Genomic DNA, 10,884 nt, shown 5'->3' with positions numbered 1-10,884 from the left:
TCATGACCCATGCACTTGTGGTAGAGTCTAGGGACTATCAAGTTTTTGGCGCCGTTGCCGGAGAGGATTGTTTTTAATATCAATACAAATAATTTTCTGCATTAATTTAGACTGTTTTGTTCTTTTTGTTAATTTACGTTTTCTATATTTAGTGTATGCCACGAAACTGTGAGCTAATTGAGCCTTTTGATCCAGAAATTGAGAGAACCCTACGAGCATTAAGGAAACAACAAAGATTAGAGCTAAAGCAAAAACAAGCAGTAGCCATGGCAGATAATCAAGATAACCAGAATAAAAGGTTGTTGAGTGACTATGCAGTGCCGAATGTCAATGGTGCTCAACCCAGTATTGTGAGACCTACAGTCAATGCTAATAATTTTGAGATTAAGCCTGGTCTCATCCAGATGGTGCAGCAGGAGCAGTTTGGTGGAGGACCTTCTGAGGATCCACATGCACACTTTGCCAATTTCTTGGAGATTTGTGATACAATCAAGATGAATGGAGTTAGTGATGATGCTATTCGACTCCGACTTTTTCCATTTTCTCTAAAGGATAAAGCCAAGGCCTGGTTGAATTCCAAAGCGCCTAACTCTTTCACCACCTGGAATGCCTTGTCACAAGCTTTTCTGAGTAAGTATTTTCCCCCAGGTAAGATTGCCAAACTTAGAAATGATATTACCAGTTTTGCTCAGTTTGATGGTGAATCTTTGTATGAAGCCTGGGAGAGGTTTAAGGATTTGCAGAGGAAGTGTCCACATCATGGTCTTCCTGATTGGCTGATTGTACAGACTTTCTATAATGGATTAACACATTCAGTCAGAATTACTATAGATGCAGCTGCAGGAGGTACTTTAATGAGTAAGTCAACAGAAGAGGCATATGAGTTGTTAGAAGAAATGGCCTCTAACAATTATCAGTGGTCTAATGAAAGAGGTATGCCTAAGAAAGTTTCAGGTATGTATGATGTAGATGGCATAAACATGTTGAATGCCAAGGTTGATTCTCTAGTAAAAATGTTCGGTAAGCTGGGTAATGTGAATTCCATTTCTAGTCCTGTATTGAGTTGTGATTGCTGTGGAGGAGCTCACATGAGTTCTGATTGTATGCAGGTTCAATTTGTGTCTAATTATAACAGGCAGCAGCAGCAGAACAACCCTTATTCCAACACATACAACCCAGGATGGAGGAATCATCCCAACTTTTCATGGAAAGATCAAGGTAACCAAGGTTGCAGTTCTAGACCTCTCCATCCTCCTGGTTTCCAACCAAAACCATCCCAACCAGAAAGTAAACAGTCTTGGGAGATAGCTATTGAGAAGTTAGCCAATGCCAGTTCAGAGAGATTTGAGAGACTGGAAGCAAAGGTTGATCAGTTGGCGAGTTCCAATAGAAATGTGGAGATGCAATTGGGGCAGTTAGCCAATTCCATCAATTTTCGTGGACAGGGTAATTTGCCTAGTAAGACAGAGGTCAATCCGAAGGAACATTGCAAGGCAGTCACCTTGAGAAGTGGTAAGCAACTTGGTCAGGTAAGTGGTGAGACTATAGTTGGTGATAAAGTAGACTATGAAGAGGTGAACAAGAAGGTTAGTGAAGAAGTTGAGGACCTAGCCAAGACACCATCCCCACTACCACCAGTCGAACCTTATGTTCCTCCCATTCCTTTTCCTCAAAGGCTTAAGCAGAATAAAATTGATCAACAGTTTGAGAAATTTTTGAAAGTGTTTAGGCAGCTTCACATTAATATTCCTTTTGCAGACGCCTTAGCACAAATTCCTGCATATACAAAATTTTTAAAGGAGATCATGTCTAAGAAGAGGAAATTGGAAGATTTCGAGACCATTGCCTTGACGGAGGAATGCAGTGCCATTATCCAGAATAAGCTTCCACCAAAGCTAAGAGATCCAGGGAGTTTTTCTATTCCTTGTACTATAGGTGATGTTGATTTTTCTAGAGCTTTGTGATATTTAGGTGCTAGTGTTTCACTAATGCCTTTATCTGTATCTAGGAAGCTTGGATTGAAGGAGTTAAAGCCTACTACCATCTCTTTGCAGCTAGCTGATCGATCGGTCAAATATCCTTTGGGTATTCTTGAGAATGTGCTGATCAAGGTAAAGAAGTTTATCATTCCAGTTGATTTTATTGTTTTGGAAATGGAAGAAGACACCGAGATCCCTATCATTTTAGGCCGGCCCTTTCTAGCCACAGCTGGAGCTATCATAGATGTTAAGAATGGTAGGTTGACTTTGAAGGTTGGTGAAGAAGAGGTAGAGTTTAATTTATTTGAAGCTACTAAATATCCTTCTTTTACTGATCATGTTTTTCGAGTTGATGTTGTAGATGAGTCGACCAGAGAGGTTTTTAGGGCTGAAAATACTAAAGAACCTCTTGAGACTTGTTTAGTGAGTGCAGGGACAAGTAAAGATGATAATCTAGAGGTTGCTAAAGTGGCGTGTGCATTAGAGGCTACATGTCCTAAGACAAAGAAGAGAGGTATTTATTTTGAGGATATCGGCAAAGGTAAGCCACCCCCTCCCCCTTCTAATGTGAAAGCACCAGTTCTGGAGTTGAAGCCATTACCCTCACATCTCAGGTATGCATTTTTAGGTGAAAATAATACTTTACCTGTGATTGTGAGTGTTTCTTTGTCTGATGAGCAACTTGACAAATTGATACGTATTTTGAGATTGAGAAAAAAAGCCATAGGATGGACTATATCAGACCTTAGAGGAATTAGCCCTTCATTGTGTATGCATAGAATTTTAATGGAGGATAACCATAAACCTATTGTTGAAAATCAGAGACGGTTAAATCCGAACATGAAAGAAGTAGTTAGGGCTGAAGTTCTTAAATGGTTAGATGCAGGGATTATTTATCCTATATCTGATAGTTCATGGATTAGTCCAGTGCAGGTAGTACCTAAAAAGGGTGGGATGACTGTGGTGCATAATGAAAATAATGAATTAATTTCTACTAGGACAGTAACTGGGTGGAGAGTCTGCATAGATTATAGGAAACTTAATAGTGTTACCCGTAAGGATCATTTTTCTTTACCTTTTCTTGAACAGGTGCTTGAGAGACTTGCTGGGTATGCGTATTACTGTTTTTTAGATGGTTATTCAGGGTATAACCAGATTTCTATATCCCCCGAAGATCAAGAAAAGACCACCTTCACTTGTCCTTATGGTACTTTTGCATTCCGTAGGATGCCTTTTGGTTTGTGTAATGCACCTGCTACATTCCAACGTTGCATGATGGCTATTTTCTCTGATTTTGTTGAAAAGATCATGGAGGTTTTCATGGATGATTTTTCTATTTTTGGATCTTCTTTTGATAGTTGTTTAGATAACTTATCTCGAGTTTTGCAGCGCTGTGAGGAGACCAATTTGGTCTTAAATTGGGAGAAATGTCATTTTATGGTGCAGGAAGGTATTGTTTTAGGCCACAAAATTTCAGCAAGAGGCCTTGAGGTGGACCGAGCAAAAATAGAAATTATTGAAAAATTGCCACCACCTACAAATGTTAAGGGAGTTAGAAGTTTTCTTGGTCACTCAGGATTTTACCGGCGTTTTATTAAGGATTTCTCTAAAATTTCTAAACCTCTTTGTAATCTGTTGAATAAGGATGTTGTGTTTGATTTTGATAAGGATTCTTTGAATGCTTTTAACAGGTTGAAGCAAGAGTTGGTGTCAGCACCAATTATGGCAGCCCCAGATTGGAGTTTGCCTTTTGAGCTAATGTGTGATGAGTTGAGCCTGACTATGGTTATTGTCCTTTGTTTTTATGGTTTTTCTTTTGCTTGAGGACAAGCAAACATTCAAGTTTGGGGGTATTTGACATGGAAATTTATTTCACACATTTTCTTAGTCTTAATTATTTTATTTTAGAGTGTTTTGTATGTTCTTAGCTCATTTGTCTAGAATTTAGGTGTCTTTTATATTTATTTAATTCTTGAAAATTCTTGGTATTTTGCAGGTGTTTAATTATTGAATTGGTTGAAATTGGGCTGGTCTAGTCAACCCAGAACACTGTTCAGTTTTTGGGTTCTAACTGGAGCTACAGACCTCCGTTTCAGATGTTGTTTAGCTTGCTGGAAAGATAAGATGGAGACCTAAAACTTTTATGAAGATCACAAAACCAAGTTCTGCCGTTTTAAAGTCCAAAACTTAGCCGAAACGGAGAAGTCCGAATCTGTCCAGAATTTTACTGCGGCCCAGACCCTATTTCGGTTTTCAGCTTGTATCTGGAGTTATATAAGTCAGAATAATGCAAACCCAGATGCGTTGGAAAGCTGAGAACTATATCTAAAACTTTTGTGAAGGGTCCAACTCCAAAGTATATCGTTTTGGTGCTCTAAATCCAGCTGGGAGTCGAGTCTAAAAATCAGCCTAGAATTTCGAGATTTCAGCTAGCAGATAGGGAGGAAATCTGTTTTAAAATTCAAAAAAAGGAAATTCCGAAAAAGAGGAGGAGAGCTAGCAGATACGAAGAGGAGGAGAAGCAGATAAAAAAAAGAAGAAGCAGAGAATCTGAAATTCCGAGAGGAGGAAAAGCTAGAAATTCCGAGAGGAAGAAAAAGCTGGAATTCTGGAAGAAAGAACGGAACGGAGGATTTTTGCAAATACAGAGTTCTTTTCCTTTCTCTTATATATATATTTTTTTTATTTTTTTATTTGCTGAATTGTTATTAAGAATGTTGAATGCGAATTTATGTTTGAGAAATAATTGGATTGATTTATTAGTTATGATTTGCTAGTTTTCTTATCCTAGGGTTAGGACGTAGTCATTGAATTTTTGATATGAATTGAGTATGGTTGTATTGAATATCTTTTGTTAATTGCAATTTGATGATTTCGGTTTTCATTCTTGCAATTTACTGGCCATGAATTGCATGCTTAAGATGTTGAATGAAGTAACGAAAGTTGAAGTTCGATATTAGTTGGTGAATTTATCAAACATTGGTGGTGTAGTTTAGAAATAAATGCACACCCTTGTGACCTACAATCAAGAATTTCACAGATCATAATGAATTTATATTAATTTCTATGATCACGAAAGTAGACATAGGATTAATATAGGTATAGGTGTTATACCTTGAAAGAGGATATCACATAAAAAAAAGGGATTCGGTCATTGTAATTAGCAGAATATTAACAATCAGATTTAAATTCATTGAAGGAATTCAATTGATGAAATCCAAGCCCTAGGAACCTTTCACATTTGATTTTTCAGGTCAAGAAATTGCAGTCAGTCACATCAATTTGGGGTTGTCTAAATAATATAGGAAATTTATAAATTGGTACTTGAATCGCCTCCTTGTGGAAACGATACTCTTTTTGCCCTATTCTACTTGTCATGACCCATGCACTTGTGGTAGAGTCTAGGGACTATCAGTTATTCGCTGGGTAGATCTTGGGTACTTATACAGGATTAAGGAACCCAAATAATACCTTCCGGCTAGCCATTTTGGGTGAGATCCTGGGTTGTTACAAATGATATCAGAGCAGACCCGATCCATAACCTATGTGGACTAGGGGACACTGCAGCACGGATCCATTGGGGCTGACCACGGGCCAATTGTGGTGTTTGTGATTAAATTTGAACCCTTAGCCTGACGAGGACGTCAGGGCTTGAACATGGGGAGTATGTGAGGACCTGTGTAGACGTGTGTTTAGTCCCACATCGGTTATTCGCTGGGTAGATCTTGGATACTTATACAGGATTAAGGAACCCAAATAATACCTTCTGGCTAGCCATTTTGGGTGTGGTCCTGGGTTGTTGCATAGGTAGTGACAGATATAGTGCCTTGAACAAGATTATGAATGTCTTGTTCGAGTTGAAACATTCAAGGGCCATTAACTTGAGAAAAACGATCTTTTAGATCTACCCAAATCTCACGAGCATTATCACAATAAAGAATACTTGATGAAATCTCTCTTGAAACAGAATTAAGCAACCAAGACTTTACCAGATCGTTGCATCGAACCCACTGCTTGAATTTGGCCGATGATGAAATTGTCGGTTTGGAAAAAGTGCCATCAATGAACCCAAGTTTGTTCTTGGCACTGAGAGCTGTAGTCATGGCGCGACTCCATGAGTTATAATTTTCTTCTATGAGAGGTTGGGCTACTAATAACACTCCAGGTTGGTCAGAATGATGGAGGTAAAGATGGTGGTTTGGATCTTCAAAACTCTGCTTCTCACCACCCGTAAGTATTCTTTTTTTTGGCTTGAGAAAAGGATGCTAAAAAAAAAATCTGGTGCGGCAGGCGGCGAATGAAGAGCACGGATCAGGTGCAACGCAAGCGCAGTGGAGATACGCAAGCCTAGGTCTGATTCTCAAGTTGTAAGTGGATCAGAAAAAAAAAAAAAAGCCTCTAGGTGTTTGACAAAATGTCTCAACTGTAGACAAATACAAGAAGCACAACTACAAAAGCACAATTACTAAAACAAATTTCTGGTGAACCACACGGCCTAACCGAAAAAAAAACTTGTTTCTGCGAAATCTAAACCAGACGATGAGCCCTTTTTTTCTAGAGCTTGAACCAAAAATCAGCGGAAAGAAAAGAAAACTCGGCTATCCAGAATTGTTTCTATGCTCTGATACCATGAAAAATCAGAGTTAGATAACGAACGGAAGAATAAAGAGAAAGAAAAGGAGAGACTATCTTGAGAATTTTCTTGTGTCTTGTTGTCCTGCATATGGCCCTATTTGTACACAAAAATTGAGAAACAAATCATAAGATTACAGGAAGTAAATAAAGCAGGAATCATTGTGATTGAATCATTAATGAAATTGCTAGCCATTGTCCTTTAACCTTGTGATCCTGCCCGAATCTTCGGGTCCATTACTGCCGTAATGGGAGGATTCTGATTCTTCGGGTCCTTCCTTAACAAACTCTGTGATCTTGCCATAATCTTCGAGTCCATTACTGCCGTGATGGGAGGATCATGATTCTTTGGCTCCTTCCTTAACACCAGGTATGTTCTTTCCACTTCTATTCTCTAAAAACTCTCTCACTCTCCTACTATTTCTCTAGAATTCGACTAACTTGCATCTCGGAGGATTCTCTATCGAAAAACTTCTGGCAAGAGAATTTCGTTTCAGGTTGGATTGGCGTTCTGGAGGACAATTAGCGACATCTTCACCATTCGCCAATTTGAAGTGCTTTTCCTTGAATCTCATCCGACCTAAATCTTATCTCAGCCATTCAACCAATCTTAGCTGACCTCGAATTCTAGCAGCAATGGGATACGCCATCTCTTTAGTCTCACATGCCAACTTGGCATGAAACGGAAATGGAAATTGATGTGATTAATGTTGGGATATTTGAAACATGGCATGCCAACCTTGGCACCACATCAAGAGATGTTTTGATGGGATGATTAAGCAGCCCAGGGTCATTTTTCCAACCAAATAATGATATGTCAGTGACTTATCACAATATCTACAATTTGGAGCAGTTGACTTTCATTCATGTTGACATCGTTATTAAAAAGCCATGAAACAGCCAATTATGCTATAAGGCTATCTCATCATTTCATTTTGAGTATTGTTATGTCCTCTTTGCGCAGACATGGAGAAGTATACTCTATCATTTGATAAGAAGGAAGTCGCCCAACTGCAGACATAAATACCGTATATAATAGGATGGTTGAATGCCGGATTGCCAAACTAGTTATGGTGAACCTGAAGAACTTTTCACTTAAATAGGTTGGGTACCTCAAAGCATTTTTCTTTCCTCACCATGGAAAAAAATAAACTTAAAAACCCGCGAGTAAAGAACTAATTGGTGATCATAATAACAAAGCCAATGCAGGGTTTGGCAGTGGTTCCCATTCAACCACTACCCCATCCTCCCTTCTTATTTTAAGCTATGTTCACCATCTCTGGTGGCTTGAACTATTTCTTTAAAGATAGTGGTTGAAGACCGTACTGTTCTTAAGAGAGACTTAGTCACGGTGATAGAGTAGATCCAGAGTCTGAGCCTTGCTGCTGGCGGAATGTGGTTGATTCATGACATTCATAGTTTTTTGGATGAGTGCGTCTTTCATCGAACTACTCATGTAAACATGAAGGTTAACTATGTCTCGTCTTTTTTGCAATTTTTTTTGTTTCTAACTTTATGAGCTGTATCCATATTTGTTGTGTGTATATCGCTAATATATTTAAAAAAAAAAAAAAAAAAACTTTTGGTTCAGTCGGACTAACCCAATAATACTAAAATATCTAGATAAGGAATACTTGTCAGCATCGCTACTTATCCAAATAGCCTGCGTCTGGGACTTTTCTCCGTTTGAAGAATTAATTGATACTACCTTGACCAACACGTTAAGTGACCGATGTCTATTTAGTTTTCTTCAATGCGGGACTTTTCCCGTTTGAAGAATTAATCGGTTCTTTCTTGACCAATTTATCGAGTCACCAACGTCTATTTAATATTCTTCAATATCTTTACAATCAGACCAGACTGGTCCGGTGCCATTTGAATTTTTTTTTTTAAAAAAAAATCTTGAAGTCGAAAGAATATTATACCGTGCGGCACATGCACCATATGGTGGTACACGAACTAATCACATATCTCAGTTTTTATAGACCTCATGTTTTAATTTGTTCCTGTGGTACACCATGCCTAGAATTTATTTTGGGTTGCAGCCTCGTGCATCTTATCTCCATTTGTTCCTATAGTGCATCGTTGACATGGTACGCATGGTGCAAAATATTATTTTTTTAAGTTAAAGCACTAACCTTTTTTTTTTTCTCAAAAAACCTTGAAGCTGAAAGAAAATTATACTGTGTAGCATATGCACCTGGTACACCACATTAATCACGTTTCTAAGTTTTTATAGCCCTATGTTTTAATTTGTTCCTGTGGTACGCCATGCCTAGGGCTGCAAATGAGTCGGAACGACCCATAGCCCAATCTGACCCGACCCGCATAAGACCTGGCCTGACTCATTTTTTTTAGATCAGATTTTTTTTATAGATATTATTGAAACCGACTTGTTGAATTTAGAGAATGTTGAATTTGAACATGTGTATATAGTTTATCTAGTAAAATGTCTATTTTCTTTTTCAAAAAAAAATAGGGCAATAATTGCTTAATATTATTTACTATTATATAGTGAAACTTTGAATATAAAGATATATAGACCCGGACCCGGATCCGAACTCGGATCCGACCCGAATGACCCGTCATGTCAAAATTTGTAGGCATGGACACAATCTGATCCGACCCTATTTTCAACCGAGTTGGGCCTGAATCCAAATTTAGGATCCGAACAAAAAACCATGTCAGATCGGGATCACTCAGAATCCGATCCGACTCGATCCATTTGCAGCCCTAACCATGCCTAGCACTTATATTAGATTGTCGTCTCATGCATGTTGTCTCGTTTATTCCTATGGTGTATCGTTGATATGGTGTGCAAGGTGCGGGATATAATTTTTCTAAATTAAAGCACTAATTGATTTTTTTTTTTCTTTTCCCTCGGGTTTCTTGTTCCCATGCTTCCCTAACTTCTGGGCCCTCTTCTCCAACCTTTCTTCCCTCATCCTCTCTCCTGCTTCCCCTATTTCTCTCTCTGCACCTTCTCGAGCTTTCCTCCGTGCACTAAGGTACACGCCGGCACGCGAAGCGGCTAGCAGTGGAGAGCCTGAAGAAAAGCTAGGTTCACCACCATTGGTGACTTGAACCATTTCCGGCAAGAAAAGCTATTGGCTCGTCCAATTAGTGCAATAATGCTCAAACATCTTGGTAATTGATACTTGTCAGCATCAGTACTTCTCCGCATGGTCAACATCTTTCGAGATGGTAGGACTTTTCTTTATTTAAAAATTTATTTAGATTATTATACTGAAAATCCTATTAACCTCATGAATTGGATCAATACAACTTACAAAGACCGGACTAGCCCTATGAGTATTCAGAAATAGGTTTGGAATGGGCTGACCCAAATCTTATAGATGAGATTTTTTTTTTCTTTCTATAAAATTCGACAGGCCCACTCCAAAGCTATTTCTTAGTATTTATGAATATAGGCCTAGACCACTTTGTAATCCATGTTGCTAGTTGCACTGGTATGAATCCAATAGAATTTTTAGCCTAATTCTCTAAACATGCTCTACAAAATTAATTGATACTAATTTGACTAATTCATCAAGTCACCAACGTCTATTTAGTTTTCTTCAATATTTTTACAACTGGATCGGACTGGCTGGTCTGGTCGGTTGAATTGGGATCCAGAATCGGATGGACCGGTCATACCAGAATCGGTTCAATATTTTTTTCTTTTTTTAAAAAAAAATTTAAGCCAAAGAGGAATTATATCATATACCATATGCAACGCATGGCAGTACACCATACCAACCATGCGTCTCAGTTTCTATGGGTCTTATGCATCCTACGCTTATCGCTGATTGCTGCCTCGCTCGGTTTGTTTTTGCTTTTGTGGTGCACTGATCGAAATGAAATTCGACTCGTTTTGCTATCGAGTTTCTTGTTCCCTTGCTTCTCCAACCTTTCTTTCCTCATCTTGTCTCATGATTCTCCCTGCTTTCTTCTCCATGCCCTCTCGAACTTTCTTCTGTGAGCCGATGCACAAGCTGAATGTGATCAACTAATCAACCATGCACAGACGAGTTGCTCGGCATGTGAATCGGCCGGCAGTGGAGAACTTGAACCCTAAGAGGCTCTTCAGGGGTTTTCTCCCCTTCCTCCCATGGAGGAAGATCCGCCTCTGCCGCTAGCCTGCAACCTCGCCTTTCCAGCTTCTCAACCTTAATTTTTTATAATTTTTTTCTTAAAAAATAAAAATATAATTATGATATTATAATAATATTTTATTGATGTCACGGTAGGACGATCGGTCAACCTGAGAACT

General features: G+C 38.7%; 1 non-coding gene across 1 annotated transcript; it reads right to left on the bottom strand.

The window, feature by feature from the left end:
- Positions 1 to 659: 659 nt before the first annotated feature.
- Positions 660 to 766, bottom strand: LOC120106227. The gene has a single exon (XR_005508421.1). It is a non-coding gene; the product is annotated as a small nucleolar RNA R71 (small nucleolar RNA).
- Between the last annotated feature and the right edge of the window lie 10,118 nt (positions 767 to 10,884).

Source organism: Phoenix dactylifera, unplaced genomic scaffold (genome assembly GCF_009389715.1).
Source record: "Phoenix dactylifera cultivar Barhee BC4 unplaced genomic scaffold, palm_55x_up_171113_PBpolish2nd_filt_p 000492F, whole genome shotgun sequence".
In the NCBI taxonomy this organism is placed as follows: domain Eukaryota; kingdom Viridiplantae; phylum Streptophyta; class Magnoliopsida; order Arecales; family Arecaceae; genus Phoenix; species Phoenix dactylifera.
This window is presented reverse-complemented; position numbering and strand designations above follow the sequence as displayed.